At 37.2% G+C, this 18,706-nt stretch overlaps 1 long non-coding RNA gene across 1 annotated transcript in view; it reads left to right on the forward strand.

Annotated features, from left to right (window-relative positions):
* LOC110403281 overlaps positions 1-18,706 on the forward strand; it is a 102,125-nt gene that overhangs the window by 1,599 nt on the left and 81,820 nt on the right. The window contains exon 2 of the long non-coding RNA XR_002441605.1: positions 2,730-2,822. This is a non-coding gene — a long non-coding RNA (uncharacterized LOC110403281). The remainder of the gene's footprint in view (positions 1-2,729; positions 2,823-18,706) is intronic.

Raw genomic sequence — 18,706 nt, forward strand, 5'->3', positions numbered from 1 at the left:
CCTTTCCTTTCCTTTCCTTTCCTTTCCTTTCCTTTCCTTTCCTTTCCTTTCCTTTCCTTTCCTTTCCTTTCCTTTCCTTTCCTTTCCTCTTATTTTCTTTTCTTTTCCTTTCCTTTTCTTTTCTCTTATTTTCTTTTCCTTTCTTTTCTTGTTCTTCTCTTTTTTCTTTCTTTCTTTCTTTCTTTTTTTTTTTTTTTAAATCTTTCCTATGGCTTCCAGACAAGATGTTACAGTGAAGTCATGTGATAAGAGGTAAAATAGAAAACCAGGACATTAAACTGCAATTGTACAACAGTACCATGAGCAGTTGTGAAATCCGGACATCTTTTCTTGCTCCTGTACAAGTGAAAAATCCTTAGGTATGAATTTGCTTGCAACCCCCCCCCCCCCCTTTTTTTTTTTGCAGAAATACCTAGATTCTGTTCAGAGATAAGTATTCATCATATTAACTTCAACTGTAGAGTAATTCCAGGTGTGAAACTGAGGTGCTCTTTTGAATTTGACCCTTCCTTACTATCAATTTTTTATGATCGCTGTTATTTCTAGGAATAAGAATTGGGGGAATTGGCAGACGGGGGAGGGGAGAAGAAGATGGATGATTTGTGCTTAGGATTGTTTCTTCAGTTGCTTAAAAGGAAACATGCTCACTCACTACAACCGCCCCAAACCCACTTGCCACTTAAAGGAACTCTGTGACAGCGCTCATTGGAAAATATTGGTCTTATAGACTCACATACTTTTAAAATTTGCTTTACATCAGAGTCCTGCTAAGTCTTAGTGCTTCCAAGATTAATGCAGTCTTTTTCAAGTTCAACCAGAAATTTCAGTGAGCTTGGCAAACAATTTCATTCTACAACCAACTGTACAAGTTAAGAGTGCAGCTTTGCCTCTCTTCTTCTTCTTTGATGAAAAATAAAATTGAAAGGTTGCTACAAAATTTTTCATCACAACTTCTTGAGAATAAAAATGAACAGTGAAAATAGATGAAGATTTAAAAAGTACTATCACAAGTAATTTCATAGTTATAAATTATTTTACCATTCAACTTGAGATAACTAATACTAAATCTTTACTTGTCATAAATTCTTTACAATTTTTACATCAGTGTACTGTTCCCAAGTGATCTCCAAAATCTTTACTTTTTCAGTTAAACTCCATTTAAATGACACTTCAGTGTATTTAATCAAAAGTAATAGATATTTTTAAATAGTAGTAAAACTAATATACAGTATTACTGGGTAAGACTTTTTCTTCCATGCCAGTCTCTTTTTGCAAGTAAGCCTTTCAGATAGGTGTCTACAATTCTGTAGCACAGGAAGATATTCCTGACTGTCTGTTGAAGGAAAAGCTATCTAAAAAGGAAAGAAAAAAACCTTTTGGAAAGGAGTAAGAATAGAAGAGGCTATTGTTCAGTTTTCTTAATATAATTTGTTACAATGTGGTTTGCATCATAGAAGATGAATTAAGTGATGAGAATCATAGTGGTTGGGTTCACTAGTTCTTCATTTTTACTTGAATACAAAGCATATACCCATTATGCTCAGAGAAAATAAAGCAAAGCAGACCTCTGGTTAAGATATAGGAAAACAGAAAAATGTACGGAGTAAACCCTCTGGGAGCTGTAGTTCTACAGTAATATTCAAACATTTGTCACCTGCAGTACGCTAAATGAGTTTTAAAAGTTTTTAGTTTTCCATATCACCCAATAAATCACTGCAAATCACTGACTGCAGCAGTTCTCTTTTAATCAGGAATGTTACAATAGCAAGCGTAATATTCTTCCATTAGAGCTATGCTTTGAAAATATGGTAGGAAAAAGTTATTAACTTTGCTTTTAGGAGAAAAATTGCCTTTAAAACTGGTAACTTTTTACTACTCCCTGCATACAGTTAAGATCTAGTTGCGTGCTTCAATCAGGAAAGAAGTAGCTGCTAGTTTTTAATTGTGATAGTCCCACAGCAGGGACAACAGCACTGTGTGTGCTTGAGCTGGGTTCACTTTGGGCACTTATGCTAACAAAGATTCTAGTTAAAGAATCAATTCTACTTTCATGTTGGACGAGTAAAAACAAGCAGTCAAGCAGTGAGATAAGCCTTCACGTTTTTACTTGAATGTGCAGCTGTGACGATTTTGAGAATAAAATTCCTCCTACTACAAACTGAGCAAACATGGTCCAAATATTTTTAAGAGAAGATAAATATGAATTAATTGCAATTTCTACACCCGTTCCAACATGCCAGCTACCTTGTTGTACACAGTAACTACAATAGAAGCATTTAATTAGAGCTTATCTATAATTGGGATTAATAAGCGATGTTGAATTTACAGTGTGTAAACCATCCACATTAACTTGCTACGTGAAAATGTCTGACGTTTATTAGTTATTTCATACAAGAACATCCTTTTATGTACTAGGCGTGGTTACATGGAAACTTAGTGCACCTACAGTGTGTTCGGTACTCCTGCTTCTTCCATCAGTTCTTCCTATCAGCGTATTTCTACTGAGATCTTCTATCTCCTCTGAGAGACAGAAATGTCCAGCTTTACTCTCAGTGTTTGTGTAAAGGCTTCATCCTTTTAGATAATGGTGTAGTTCTAGGAATTTCATACAGAAGTATCTGGTTATGTGCTTACCCTGTAGCATATTGGAAAAGGTACTTTATATAGATCTTGTACATACTTGTCATGATAAAACATTTCAGTGACAAACCATTCCTAAATATTAACAGTTTGATCAACCAGATGTAAACTGCAAACATTGCCAGTGAGATAACATTACTCTTTTGTGAAGATCAAGACAGAGCTCTGGGATGAAGATTAGGGTAAGGTATATAAGAACACATACCTAACTCTCAAATACAAAGCTTACATTTTAAAACAACATAAAAAGACTAAGGGATATTTTTGAATTCATTTGCTGAGGGATTTCTGAAACTAGTTCCCTTTTGTCTAATGGAGACAAAAATATTCCATTCTGTGTCGATAGCTATAATTAAACCGTATTAGATGTGGAGTAGATCCGATTTTACAAATATGTTTTCTTTTAGTAAATGTCATCATCTAGTTTCCTGGTAGTGTTTTGTGCTCGGGATCTAATAAGCACAGATTAGTGAGCTTGGCTGAGGGTTCAGCAGCCTGGTAATTGTCCCTTCTACATCTTGGATTTTGTGAATTCTCTGCCTGAAATACCAAAGTATTAGAAGAGAAGAGATACAGACAAAATCTTGAAAAAGCTGTAGAGAACAGAGATAAAATTCAGTGAAAGTAACTGAACCGCTATAACTCAGATGCCCTACTGCTGTAAGAGATGTTCTTTATTCCTGAATAACCCTGATATTTTTGTTATGAACGTTTCCTCTCTTTTTGGGGAAGGCTGAGTATATAGCTTTTCCCAGACTACTTGAATGTGGGCAGCACAATTAGTAATGATTGCTAAACCACAAAACCTGTGCCTTGCTTTAGTCTCCAGAAGTTAATTGCTTCGCGCTGTGCTTACATTAGCAAGTAATGTAGCCCAAGCCAAGCAGGGCTGTTGAGTGAAGCAGCTGGTACTGAGGAGCTAGGATCCCCATTACAAGTGGTTCAGGGATTTTCCTTCACGTTGGCTTCTGGCTGCCTGTGTAGACTGGAAGGTTGTTAGTGGTGGTAGCTAGTGAGATAGTGAGATGTTCTCCTGGCAGTTTCAGCTGTGAAGATGTGGCTCTCGTCTCACTGGGACTGCTCCTTAGGGAGAACTGCAGTTTGTTAAGTGGAGGCAATGGGGAGATCTAAAACTGAAGCCCTGGTATGGATGTCCTGGGTAATGTCATCAGTGTGATTCTGTAGAGATCCTGGATCTGCCAACAGGTCTCACAGGTAAGGAAAGAGCAGAGAGCTGCCATAGGAACAAGAGAAATTATTTCAACCTTAAAGGTATCTGTGCTGGTTAAGGTTTTCTAGAAGCTTTATTTTACCTGTTGTAGTTTAACAGTAATTGTGTCTAATTATTGTGGTCAAATTTTCTGTGAGTGAAAATAAGCTCTACCATGTATTTACCTTCTCATTTTACTCCAGAAAGGTACTTTTCCTCCTGCCCTTAAGCTCAAGCATGTTCTATTCCTCTCTGCTGTCAGAAGCTTCAGAAAAACTTTAATTCAAATGTACCGCAATTTCATTTTTATTCATGGATTTTATAAACCTAGTTATACAAAAATAACTATCGGTACTATCTCACTACTTGCTGGAAAGAGCCTTTCCAATGTATTGTTAAGCTTCTTGGCACTTGAACCATCTCTTGTCTTTACCTATGGTTTTTTCCCTGTTCCTGTAAATGTGAGCTCCTGGGGAAGGCTACGGAGTGGCAGATGCAGAATGTGCTTAAGCTAGAGGTCCTCCTGATTTCTGAACTATGCACTCAGTGCTGAGGGAAGCAACTGTAGGATGATACTTATCTCACAAGTGAATTCCAAGCTAGAATGCAAACATTCTCTGCAGTACCTCTTACCTCAGGGCTTCGGCTGGATGTGCTCACCCATTTGTTCAACATTATTACCAGCAGTTAAACTGCAGAGATCTGAGCTGATGGGACTTGAGAATTTGATAGTACAGTTAATGAATTGTAATTCTTGTGAGTATATATTGGAATGTTTGCATAAGAGAACACGAGAAAGTTTCATTGTTCTGCTGCTGAGTTGCCTACAACATAAAGTTAATGATTAAGCAATTGTCTTCATTTTTACACTTGGTCAGTGTGTATCTTCAGATCGTTGTTTCCAAGGAAGCAAGTTTCAAAGTGCCAGCTTTCTAAAAGGAAAATACAGCTTTCTATGTTAATGACCCCTGAATCTTTATAGAACTTCTTTAGAGAAACACGGAGAACATACTTTATTCACGGAAATTAATGATCTAGCACTCCAATCCTCGATGGTGCTCCTGGGCACAGGAAAGAATTTATGTATTTACTTTTGCTTTAACTTAAAATAACTCATTTCCAGCTTGACTAGGCCTGTCTAAATACTCCTTATTTCATCAGAAAATTACTTCTCTGGACTTACTGAGGAACTTGTTGGATGGTTATAGATGATGTGCATCCCCTTCAGTGACAGAATAGCAACCGTAATTTAAAAGCATATTATTATTTAAAAGTCAGTAGCACTACTTGGTTGCAATCATACTCATTTTGGCAAACCAGTCTTTTTGTATCTGTAGTCTTGAAAAATACCACTTTTTCTAAACAAAAACCCATCCCATTCTGTTGTTTTTTCCATTTCTTGAGGGAGGGGTTTTTAGGGATTTTACGTAAGAAGTAGAAAAGCAAATGTGGCTATGAATAAGTGATTATAAAGTAGTTCAAAACAGGAAGAAATTCAAGAGATTTCTTACTTACAAGAGTAAGACACAGTTGATAGGAAAATGATAAATGGATTTAATGTTTTCAGCCAAAACCCATAGAAGATGGGGAAGTAAACAGAATCCTAAACATAAAAAGATTTTAAGGAGTTGTTTGGTTTTTTTTTAAAGTAATCTGATCTATTCAGTAATAGTATGTGTCATAATTAGTCACATATGAATGAGCAGCACTGAAGAATGTTAATTTCCTTGCTACTGAGGGCAGTAGAACAAATGAACTGACTAGCTTCCCCCTGCTAGCACCGCAGTTAAAGATCAGAGTGGTTTACAAGGTGCTAAACTTGTGTTTTACTCCTACAACTATGTTCAGGTAATATTACTGGAAGTTCAGGCTTGGAAATATTGCAGAAATGAGATTCCCTATATGTGTATGAGAGAGCTCTACTTTGTTTCACCCATTTTGCAAACTGGGAGGTTGAAAATAAAAACAGCGGCTGAAGGCTGTATAGAGCAAGTGAGTTGCCAGGCTAAGAGCAGAAATCAGGTGAATAGTTAGGATCAATTAACAGCCTTCCCATTAATTGCCTGGGGCCAGGGCATCATCGTATCAGCAGCGCTGGCTTCTCCTTCCTTTTCTGATCATTAGGCGAGGACAGATATTCAGGATACAAATTGCACTAGCACTTGGAGGGGGAGGGGAAATGTAATTTCAATATTATTCCTACAGTGTTGTCAGAGGAACTTCATTTGCTGTTGTCAAGTGAAGGCATTTGTCCCAGCTTTGTAATAAAATGGGCAAAGGATATTAGAAATGAGCCAGTTAGATGCAATTTATTAGTGCAAATCAAAGCTCCCGTTTCCTAATTTCTTTTTTTTCTTTCGCATAAACACATAGCCTATGCAGATTCAAACTTTCTTGCAATTCAAGTAAGTTCTGCAATGGAAGAATAAGCCTCTTAACGAGATTGAATTTGCTATTGTGCAAGTAACAAGCTGAACAAACAGAGATTGGGCAAGTTTCTGCTCATTCATGTGCCTCCTTTAAAAGAAAAACACCAAATACCAGTTTAATATAAATGGAAATGAGGACAACATTAGTGTGAGTGTAAATCTTGATCTATTGTAACTTAATAATGAAAGCCATACTTCTCAGTGTCTGCATAAATGACTAAAGTCACGGGATTTTTTTTTTTGTTTGGTTTTGTTTTTAATAAGCATGTGAATCAACTCCTTCACTGAAGATTTTTTATCTTTTTATTTGCTTAACGGGATCTTGGACAAAGCTATTATTTATGGAAAAACAGGTACTTGTCTCAAAAGAAAAGCACCTCGCCCTCTTGTATGTTGTATAATTGTTTCTGAATAAAGGTAAAAATAATGTGGTAAGATACTTGAAAAGAAAGCTTCCTAGGTGACTTCATAAAGTTTAATATTTATATAACCTTTAAGCAGTCAAGAGACTGTGCCTAATGACAGTCAACTAACAGCTTGACCTTTATTGAATGGAAGAATGGTAGCACACTTACAGAGCTTCATTTCAATGGCAACTTAATGGTAATTTCTTTGGGCTATTAATGTACAGTAAGCATTCTGAAATTCATCCTGAGCCTGGAAATGTATTACTTCCATTAAGTAAGTCCTGCGAAACTAGAGAATAGAGGGTTTAAAAAGAAACCATTTTCGGGTTTCTGGATTCTATTTTGATGAGGATCATTTTCCTAATTAAATGAGAGATGTCTCAACTTTTGAAAAATGTTAGAAGGGTTGCACGTGCAAATTGTTTGTGACCACATCCAAAAATCTTAATTTCAATCAGCATTTGGATAACGTATATGCATATCTTGGAAGTCTAAACTCACCGTCATATTTTGCACCCTCTCAAGGGGAATTATACTGTCATATCACTTTGAATTATCAAACCAAGCCTGTAAGGTTAAGTACTTTAAAAGTGCTTAAATGGTAATGTTTTTCTCAAATATTTTTCTCACTGTGTAGTTTTGGCTGTTGGAGTATAAACACAGCAAGGCAGATACTCCCAGTGTGAAGTTAGTGTTAAGTAGCTGTTGCTCGTTCAGGATGCTAGTGTATATGCAAATATGAAGACTTCTGCCATTTCTTTCATCAAAATGTCAAGTGTGGTTATGAGGTGTAAGGAGACGGGTACAGAAACCATCCATGTGGTGTTGCCTTAGGGGCTAATAGATTACCCCTTATTTTGAGGCATAACAAACTTGGGTCCTCTGAAGATACACGGATGTAACAACAGGAGCACTGATGTACAATCTGCGTGCTGTGCTGTTTTGTGGACACCAGCTGGAATGCCCTACTGCTGTCTGCTAGAATGGACTGCATTCTGCATTTTTGTTCTGTTTTCTATTATGTTGTTGTTATTGAGAAAGTAAATCTTGTAACCTGATTGTTGACAGAAAGAAAATGTGATTTCTCTTCCGAAAGACCAGGAGAATCTTGTTGTTTTGGCAAATAATTGAAACAAGGATTTTGTTGTGGTTCTGGTTTTCCATTTTTTCTTCACTAACAATGCAGAATTTAACCCAGATAAATCTAGTGAATCTAATTAAAAATGTTAAATAAATTAGAAGGCCAAAAGAAAATAATACACATTGCTTTTGCAATTGACCTTTCATTACTTTGGCTTGCACCTGTTGATCCACAACATATAGGTAATGTCCAAGTCCTTGGGGAGCTAATGATTACTTACATGATTAAATGTTTACTAGGGTAAGAAGCAAAACTATGTGCCACAGTTCCCCAGACTAAGAACTTCATTTTGATTCAGATATACTAAACCTGTGTTCATCTTATCTTCAGTGAAATAATGAGAGAATATCAAGTCCCATTTGCATGTATTACATGCATACATGCAGCAAGTGGTGGGTATATATCTCACATGATTGCTGTTTAGAAAGCTTTATAAAACATTCCAAAAAAAAAAAAAAAAAGAGGCAATTCCGAAAATTCTGCTGAGATTCATCTGCATTTTTAAACACTTAGTGGTTGTGAAAAAATCTTGACCTAAAACTCCTGCTGACAAACTTCTGAGGTCAGGAACCTTTCATGTCTTTTGTCTGTAAAATGCCAGGCATACTCCAACTGCTCCACAAGTAAGAGTAATGGGGAAAATGCATGATGAATATGACACAGCTAGGATTTTTGAAAGCTGACATGACTTTAGCATGCACAAAAACACTGAAAATATGAGCAGTTCTTGTTCTTGCAAAGTAGGATACAGATCCTTGTCAGAACCAAATCACATGCACTTAGCTTACTTTCTCTCTCCCCAAACCTGTAAATCTCTACCTGCAGCTTAAATGTATAACCCGCCAGAAGTTCAGCGCTAAAAGTGTACTAAAAGCTGCTTGATATTTTACATGCATTTGTTCAACTTAGGAACTTTTGATTTTTAGGGTTTTTAGCTCATGACTATATCAATACAATACTTTCAGTAAGACTGAAGATGCATCCTCAAGTGCAACTGTAGTGAAAGATTACAAATCCAGATTTTCCTTTGGGGAAATGCAGCTGGAGTTCTTTAAACTCTCTCCATTGCTTATACATGCCTGGAGAAAATTGGCCCCATCTTTCTAGTATAATCTTCTGCCATTTAATGGCTCCTGACCTATCCGTTTCCTGCCATGCTCTTTATGCCATGATGGAATCTGACTCCTATAATCAAGAAGTTAGCTTTATCTTCCTCTTCAATATGCTTATTAAAATGAACTAGAGGTTAGTTCATTTTAAAGGCCTGAAGAAAGATTATTAAGGAGCTGATTAAGTCAATTAGGCTGCTTAGGGAATCCTTTTTGCTGTGTTGTTGTTAGCCAGGAACCTTAATAGGACAATTAGGATTAATTAAAATCAGCCTGATTGATTAGGATACATAAACCTGCATGTGAGGCACAGTTGTGTGGTTGGTTGGTCTGTCTGTAAAGGCAGGGGTGCAGGCAGTGGATGCTGAGGGTTGCATTTCTGAAAAAAATACGTGTATACAACTGCAAAAGCGAGTTGCTTTGGGGGTGGTGGTGGAGGACTTCCACGGTGATGAGGCCACATCAGTGAAATTGACTGTTTCCTACACATCCCTCTTAGGATTGACAGGATGTGAGACTGAACAAAAAAACAGCAATGAAATTTCACTGTAGATATATGAATGGTAGAAATGGTGGGGGTGGAATCCCAACTTTGCACATAAAATGTTATGCTTTAACCTATGATCACTTGGGACCGAGGAACTGTGATCAGTGCAGGTGATCACTCATTACTCAGCAGTGGTTAGGCAAAACTTAATGCTGGATTTTATTGGAAATCGAATGAGAACTTTACTGTGGATTACCAAGCTTTTGAAAAACACACATGACTCAGAACTTCTGGTTTGAAAACATTTTGGGCTGAGATGCACTGAGGGGAAGTACCATGCATGGTGTGTGCGCTGTTATTCTGACCTGGCTGCTTGTGAAGACCCAACACTGATCTGGATGCATCTTGATCTTCTACAGCCTACAGATTGTTTGCATGCTGAGAAGCCTGGGATTTATAACCTCCACCTTATGAAGAAGTAGATCTCTCAAACTAGGAGTTCTGAGCTGCCTTTTGTGAAAGCTTCTCTGTTTCATGAAGACCCAAGATGGGTGGCTGACTTGTCATCAGAAATCCACTTCTGCATGCTTAATGACCATCAGGCTGTTCTTGTGTCTTCTGGGCTTTTTGAAGTGGCCGATATCCAAGAAAATCTGAGCACTTCTGTAACGGCTGTTTTAAACTGTGCCAGTACCATAGTTAATAGATAGAACCATATGTTCACGTAACCCTGGAATCTTAACCTTCTTCAGCTGGATACAATTGTCTGTATTTGGATTCCTGATGGAAATAGAAGTGATTGGGAATGGTCCCAGGAATTTCCATCCTCTGGTACAGACAGGAGGCTGAGTGCCTTGGTCTTTCAAGGACAAAGCAAGATCTCTTTTAATTTAATGAATGTCTTTTCTCCTGTCTGCCTCTCATGTACCGATTAATTTTGGTAATGTCTGGAAACTTCGCATCCAGTGTCTTGCTCTATCTCTTTTAAATCCCTTTCTTCTAGGGGACACTGATTCACTGCGGGAAAAGTTATCCAAGGAATATGCCTGAAAGCTATCTCTGTTATAGTGCTAGTGATCATAAACAGCTCCGGTGTTTTTTCTGTTCCTTTATCCAAGATTTTCTTAAACATTCTTCCACATAGATGATGTCTAGAAGTGTCACTAGACACCAGCAAGGCTTTCACAGGCAGCAGCATTTTTTGCTCTAAGCAGCTGGATGCTAGGCAAGTATCGTCAGAATTTCTTTATTGAAGTGCTTCTAAGGAAGTTGTTATTTATTAATGATGGAGAAAATGAACTAATCTTTCACAACAATACTTACAAGCATCTCTTCACTTAACTGCAGTGGTGAATTGGTGCGTGTCTAGGTAAGTGTGCTGTCTCAGGATTTATTATTCCTCTTACTGGAAGAATCCGTTTCAAAGACTTCTTTCATCTTATTCAGGAATATCTCCAAATATTCACCCCGGTTGTCAGTCAAGAAGCATCAGCTTTTCACTTTGCTGTTTTAAAATGTTCACGTTCATTGTTTATAACTCAACTTGTCAAGAAATACTGGACAAATCTCTCCTCTCAATGAATGGCATTTAGCAAAATCAAGTCTATGCTATTTAGCATACTGTCCTGTGGCATGCATTGTCTGAAGTGATCAGTGCAGTCCTGGGATGTCTCTTAATCTGTGGAGTTTCTGCTCGTAAGCACGCTGACAGGTGAGGAGAAAGATAAGCAGGAGATAAGGGTGTCACTGAAATAAATAAATAAATAACCTCATATCTGTTAATCCAGAAGAAAAGTCTGTGTATGATGAGGGTTAGTACTGCACCACATGTGGAATCTCAGTAAGAGAAATCTCAGTAATCTCAGACTCAGTAAGACTATCCGAGCTTTATAATCTAAGGAGGTGAAAGTAATCAGCCACAAGATTATTTTGTAAAATATATTGGAGTAAATCTTAGTAAAATCCTCACAACTGCATGATATTATGAAGTTGCCAGATGTCATCTATTGTTGTGGGTTTTTTTCCTCTTTCTAAAATCTCATATTCTAAGACGTTCCTGTTCATTGTTGTGAAATGCCTGGAAAGTCATACATCTTATTCAGGAATTGTAATTGCAGTAGTCTGTGGCAATAAGCAACCTTTTGAAGGTTTATAAACTTTAAGTACTTCCAAATAATACAATTTTAAAACTGCCTAAGAAACCACAGGTATATAGTATCCTGCTCCCAGATTTCATGACTGTTGCCCAGAAAGATTCCAGGAAGCTTCAGCACTTGTATCCCATAGCATTCTGCTTTTCTCACAGACCCCATCCGTGTTTCAGAACTTTATTTAATCTTAAGTATACTCACTCAGCTTTCTGAATAAAAAATATCTGCCCTGAAGCATGAAATATTAACAAATCTGAATTTACGTGACCTAATATGAATTAATAACTCTTATAATTACCTATTCTCACCGATAGGTGGTGGTGCTAGCTGTTTCTTTATCTGTTGCTTCTTCAGACTTCAGTGGAACTAACCATAAAAATATCTACACATTTATAGCATGAAAACATTGAGCACAGGTGGTCCAAGATACCTAGAGCCAGGCTGACTTTCTGCCTAAGCTAAGAGGGATGTAGGGGAACATGCACAGCTAAGAAAAGCCACAGAACGTCTGCTCTGTTCTGGCACTCCTCCTTCTAAGTATTAACCCTAGTTACTTCAAAGCTGCACCAAGGAAGCACTGACCCCTGGTAGCCTGCTTTTCTGCCAGAGGAGATGCAGGCCCTATGAAAGGATGAACAGTGGCATGGTGCTGGAGGAAGATAAGGAAAATAATATTCAGATTAGCCCTCCGAACTTAGAAAGCATTTCTCTTTGATAGCATTTGCAGAGTTTTATGTTAAGGAAGTGATCTTCTGAAGTTGCTGCTATGTGGTCTAGCCTTCCCGTTGGTTCCCAATTTCCAGTTTATGATGTGGGGCTAGCAGGATTTGTGTGCGAATACTTAAAATCTAAGAACAAATCAGTGGTTTGTCCCGAGACTGGGATTGAGGAGGCTCTTAATGAGGGGGCAAAAAAATCAACAGTAGGTAAAATAAAATGCAGAAAACAGAGTGAAGACATTGAACATGCACACACAGACACAAAAAAGACGTTTCTCATTTTGAACTCTTCCTTTGAGTAAAGTTAGGTTTGAAAAAATGTTTATTTTGTTAGAGCATGTTCAGAAGTCAGTGAGACCACAACCAGAAGATGACCTGGTAGTTGTCACTCAGCTTAGCTATAGGCCCTGCATTATAATGAGCAGTTAGTCATGAGTTCATCTGAATGAACAATTAAAACTTGGCACACTTCAAATGAACTGAAGAACAAATTAAAATGTGCCTATAGCAAAGTCTATGATTTTAATTTTGTGTAACCTTCATCAGTGCCTGCGATAATGTGACACGAGAGTTCTCAATGCTATATAAAGCACCAAGAACACAAGTGCCACTGCATTCATTATCTGATGTTTTTCTAATTTTATTATTTTTATTGTTTTCTCTCCAGACTCTTCCTCATATGTCTTGTCTATTTGCTCTTTTTTTTTTTTCTTTCTGTGGCCTGTTCTCACTGCAAGGAATAAGATAACTCATGACTGGCAGTCAGCGGCTTGGAGTGAGAATTCTCATTTGTCATATTCTGCTGCCAGCTGCCAAGTGAGATATGCAAAACTTCATTTCAGAAAGTTGCAGTATTGTCAGATTCTTTTGGCTGCTAATGTCTTTAATTCTATTATTTGGGAAGGCAAAAAAAAAACAATACCAAAGAAGGTAAAATATTAATACCTCTCTGTTTTCTTTTGGAGTAAAGAAAAAAACAGATGGAGTTTTATTGAAGATGAAATTTAAAACACGGTATTTAGTACGTGTAGGTAACAGGTCTTTGAGCACGCACGTAGGCACTGTAGTTACTGATGAGTTACAAATGTGGAATTCTCTGTGCCAAAGTGTCTGACAACTTGAGTTCTTGCCTCACTGCTGTGACCTGAGCTGACAGAAATACTCAGCTGAATCAGCTGCTGGAGGTAACATCTTAAGACTTGGTGGAAAAAATGGATTAAAAACAGGCTGCGTGTATTCTAATAACTCTAGGCTTAAGAGTTTGTTTTAGTATGACATTGGAATTTGCAGTAAGGTGTAGGTCAACCTTGAAAGTCATGGAAAGCATCCATCTCTTCTTCCTGCCAGCTGCCCTAGTTGCATCTGCTTTCTGTCAGTTAACACAAAATGAAGAGATTCGTTCACTGAAAGCAAGGAGGAGGAACATTTTCTCATGTATGTCTTCCATGCTTTGAAGAAGCATGTGAAATATCTGCCTAGAACACCCTGTGTTATTTAATACAAATTTATTGTTGCTCTTACATTAGTGTGGCACATAAAAACACAGCATAAGAAATGGGCCATTTAACTCAGTGTCCTGTCTTATGGGTGCCTGAAGCAACTACCCAAGAAAGCTTAGGAAGCCAGACCAAGCAGCAAGTGATGTTTCTCCAAATTACTCTCTCCGGCAACTAATTGTGTGAGGAACATGGTGAGCTGGAGATGGTCTCTGTGCAGTTTACAAACATCAACAGATTGTTATTGGATAAATGATACGGCTTGCATTTCAGCCTTGCTAGATGTTGCGTCCGCAGTCTCCTGTGGCATGGTATTGCACAGTTTTGATACCGCAGTGTGAAGAATCATCTCCTGCTTTGTTTGTCAGATTCATTTGCCCTTTCAATGCTTGACTACTTAAGGAAGCAAAGGTGTGAGTGCCTATCCGTGCCACTCATGTCCTACAGATGTCCATTGTATTGCTCTCTGCTTTTTCTCAAATTCTGAGAGATTCCAGCTGTGTTACCACACCTTGCATAGAACCTACTCCATTTCTTTGTGGTTATCCTCCTCATCTTTTACTGAGTGTTACCAAACTTGTATTCTAGCTTTTGTTGTATCACTTTATTTTCAGGGCTTTTTTTAATACCTGTACTGTACCTGCAGCCTTTGGGTCAAACATTTTTGGCCTGTCTCTTCTTTCATATTAAACCTGCCAGAATTTGATTCTGTCTGGATTTTTTTTTTATGACTTCAGCTTTGTGAAAGATGTTTTCTTACTTTTAACACCAACCCACGTTTGCTCTTCCCCAGATCTTTCTAGATGAATTCTGTGCTTTCATCTTGTCCCTCTGATGTGATGTCCTTAAGTAACCCTGCTATGCTCTTAAATAATCATGATGCTGCTGACAACTGCACTTGAGCTTTCTCAGTGTTCATATGGTCCATTTCATAATCTACCAGGAAGCATCCTGCAGGTTTCACTGATTTCAGTTTGCTCTGGAGTAATTCCTGATGTATCAAAGCACTGCATTAATTGAAAATACCTGCTGCTCAAAACAAAGCAAAGAATGAAAGTAAGACATCAAGTGTTAAACCTCTAATGATAAATAGAAGTTGAGTTCCCTTCGATTCTTTTTCCATCACTAAACTGAGTATTGAAAGAGTTGTCAAAGACTTCCTGCAGTTGTTAAATCGGAATAACCTCTGAATGCTATCCCTGACTAAACCCATATGGGATAACTTTCTGACAGCCCCTTAATCTCAAAAACTGTTGTTAACATAACAGCATTAAAATAATCTCTTGCCAATTCTGTCCTTCACCGAGTAATTCAAGACGGAGCGTTATCTACAAGAGTCTAGGAAAAGTAACAGTAAAGCATTTGCAGCTCTGAAGGAAAGAATCGAGGAATAATGGTTGAGAAGATGGTGATCTAGGAGCAGCTGATGGTTTGAAGTGCTCAAAGCCCGAAGAAGTACAGCATCAGTTGAAATTAAGTAAAATATGAGGTCCTGACTTAGCACTTCCATGGTTATAAGCATTGATAAGGAATAATACATTGAACCAACTGGATAGTGTCAGTTCTATAAAGTAGCTTAGAGAATTATGAGCCAAAAATTCAAAACAATAACTGTATTTATGAAAGGTAACAGCAAATGTGAAGAGATAAAACAGTAAAACAGTATTTACGCACATTTTTTTTAGAGGTGAACTAAATCTATTTACATATATACACACAAGACTTTCATGGACCAGTGGAGCTGGGGGAATGCATTTACACACATACATGGCAGGAGGACTGATTTGTGGCTTTTTGCTTTAAGAAAAATAACAATACGTACCTTGAAACTCTCCAAAGATTTTATTAAAATGAAATTACTTCAGTGGAAGATGTACTTTTTTTGATTATTTTTTTTATTACAACCTCCACATTTTATTCCATTCTCTTACATGTGTATAAGTGTTTTTTTCTATGGAATGACTCTGAAAGTTAGACTGTTAAATGCGGAATTTAGCTCTGGGCTGTCTTCTGGCACTTCCAGTTTTACTGAGACACAATGAAACTAATTCTGGCTTAGGAAGTTCCTGAGCTCTGCTGGAGCCCAGGAGATTAGACCTGAGAAGAGTCATTAGTTAGTGTTCTTATTCTCATCTTCCTTTGCCAATGAAGCTTGCTAGGTGCTGTTGGATTTGAGATACTCAACTAGGTGGATTTTGGTCCATCTTAGTATGGTCAGTAGTGTTGTAATCTAAATATTTATTTCTAAATCCATTAGTTTAAATAAAATACAATTATGAGTAAAGCACAAGTATGAATGCTGACCAAAGTTAGAAAGGATCAGATCCTCAATATTTAATGTATATGTATTTCTGCAGTAGTTAGGACATGTTTGAAATTCTTCCGTAACTGATTGTTGTATCCATTCAAGGCTATATAGTATTTTCTGGAAGTTGTAGTATGTTAAATTAAAAATTACAATTAAATCAGTAATTGTTGAATTGACATCTGCTTCATAACTATGCTAATGTACTAATCTCAAAGTTTCACATGAATTTTTTGAGTTTAAAATATAAGAATATTTCATTTGTGGTGGTATGGTTTTGATAAAAATGCCATTGAAGTTACTGTAAGAACCATTTTTTTTTTTCATAAGACACTTGCAAAAAAAGCCATACTTTTATTAGTAACTGATTTTGGTTTTACTTCCTTGCTCAGGTGCACTTCACAATCCAAAATGATAACATATATTTCAGTAGGAATCAGACAAAAAAGGAGATTGAATAGATGTGCAAATGGAAGGGACTGAATGTGAGAAGTTATTGCAGACACGTGTGAGGCAGCAAAAGCCTGAATTCTGAAGAATTTAGTTGCCAGAAAATTTTAGAGTGCACATGTAAAAAGAACAAAGAATCTCAGAGGGCTGTGATCAGTGGCACAGAGTCAAGTTGGAGGCCTGTAACTAGCAGTGTTCCCCAGGGGTTGGTACTGGGTCCAGTCTTGTTCAGCATCTTCATCAATGACCTGGATGAGGACTAGTATGCTTGTCATGGTGCTCATAATCACATTAATTCATATCAGATCTATCAATTTAATGGCAAAAAAATTGTCATCCATTGAAAGAACTTTAACTAATGTGGACTTTTATATTTAATATTCCATTTCAGTGCATCTATTTAGGCATGAGTATTCTCAGCATAATGTTTTGAATGAGAATATTCAAGTTCAGTGGTTGCTTATTTCAAGATCTTGGTAAAAAACAGACTGGATTTTCATCAGTGAAGAATAATATAGGAATAGGAGTTCTTGCCCAAACGTTCTTATGGAAAAAAAGATTTTCTCTTTCCAGGTGCATTGTTTCCTTCTCACATTATATATACTCTTCATATATTAATTTATTCCTGAAATCAACTTTCCTGCATCTTAGGATATCTTTCCTAGGGATATAAAGTCACTGAAGCTATTTATTTGAAATAATGAGAGTAACTTTCTGTTACTGATCTGAGGAGTAAGATCACATTTTGATGCATTCATTTTTGACAGTAAGTCTGAATATATGGATCCTTATTCTTTGAAAGTCTTCTCTTTTCTATTAGGGGAAAAAAATTGTTGTTTTCTTTAATTACTTGAGGGGATCATCCCTGTTAAGATGGCTAACATTGCTTTCCTTGCATCCATCTGTTTAGTTCTTCATGTCTCTACAATGGGCTTCTGCACCTGGCACACTTGTCTGGGCTAGTTATAACACTTTTCCCAAGAGAGATTTTCTTTCATGTGCATCCCACTTCAGATTTTCTGCTGGTATTGGCATCTGTCAGAGATCAAAGAGAGGATTAGTTTTCTGTACTTCCTCAGATAAGGATATTTAATGGAGCAAAAGTGTTTTATTTACGTATGGCTGAAAAGTAGTAAAGTTGTAGTAAAGCTTTATAATTCCACCTCTGGGATGAATTATCAGTGTTTAACAGTTCATTACCAATTGGGCAATTGCAACGGACTAATAGGCTTTTGAGCCCTCATATTGCTTGGTGGGAGTTTGTTATCCCTGTTAGAGATATTAAACAAGATAGTATTCTCCTTTCTCTCAATAATAGTCCAGTGTGCTTTGAGTAACTGATCCACATAACCTATGTAAGTCTGATTCAGACACGCAACCTCCTTTAAAGGGGAGCACTCAAGATGCATCACTCATCATGCAGCTAGAGATACCTCATTTCTCACTGTAGTTTTTCCTTAAGTTCTGGGGTGGCAGAAAGTATGTGTGTGTTTCTAGACTGCAATTTAGGATTTGATACTCTTTGTTTACTGAGTTGGAAGTCTGGTATTGTCATATAAATGACAAAAAATGCAAAGACAAAATGTTCTACTGTTCAAATAGAGAACTGATAGGAACTTATATCATGAACACTAAAAACTAGAAGTGATTGCATCTTAAAGGCTGTTCCATTCTACCTTTGATGAACACTTTACTGTGGTGTGGAATTTATAGCTTTGAACTGTTGCTGAAACACACTTGGAAAGCCTCTTGATGTTTGTGATGTTAATAGATTCTGCCCTGGAGTTCAGTTGCTCTGCGTTTTAAAATTCGACCCTCCACATGGCACAAGTCATTCAGGAGTTTTGTGCCATTAAATGTCAAAGTTTTGCACGTTCTTCACAGTTCTTGTATGGTTTCCTTATGGAAAGTATTCAAATCTGACTGTGCTGCTGAATGACTTCCAGAGTAGAATGTCATTTTGTACATCTGGTGCTCTGCTTAATTGTCATCAGACTTCGGTTTTCAACAAGGTAATTGCTGAGCTGTCTTTGGTGGTGCTTTGAAAAATAAGTTGTCTTCAAATCTATTAATGTTTCTGAAATGTGCACTTTTCTGAAAATGTGTTTTCTGTCATAATGCTTCAGAGGCACGGAGTAGATTGAGTTTATCAGGCTACTATCA

Source organism: Numida meleagris, chromosome 8 (assembly GCF_002078875.1).
Source record: "Numida meleagris isolate 19003 breed g44 Domestic line chromosome 8, NumMel1.0, whole genome shotgun sequence".
NCBI lineage: Eukaryota > Metazoa > Chordata > Aves > Galliformes > Numididae > Numida > Numida meleagris.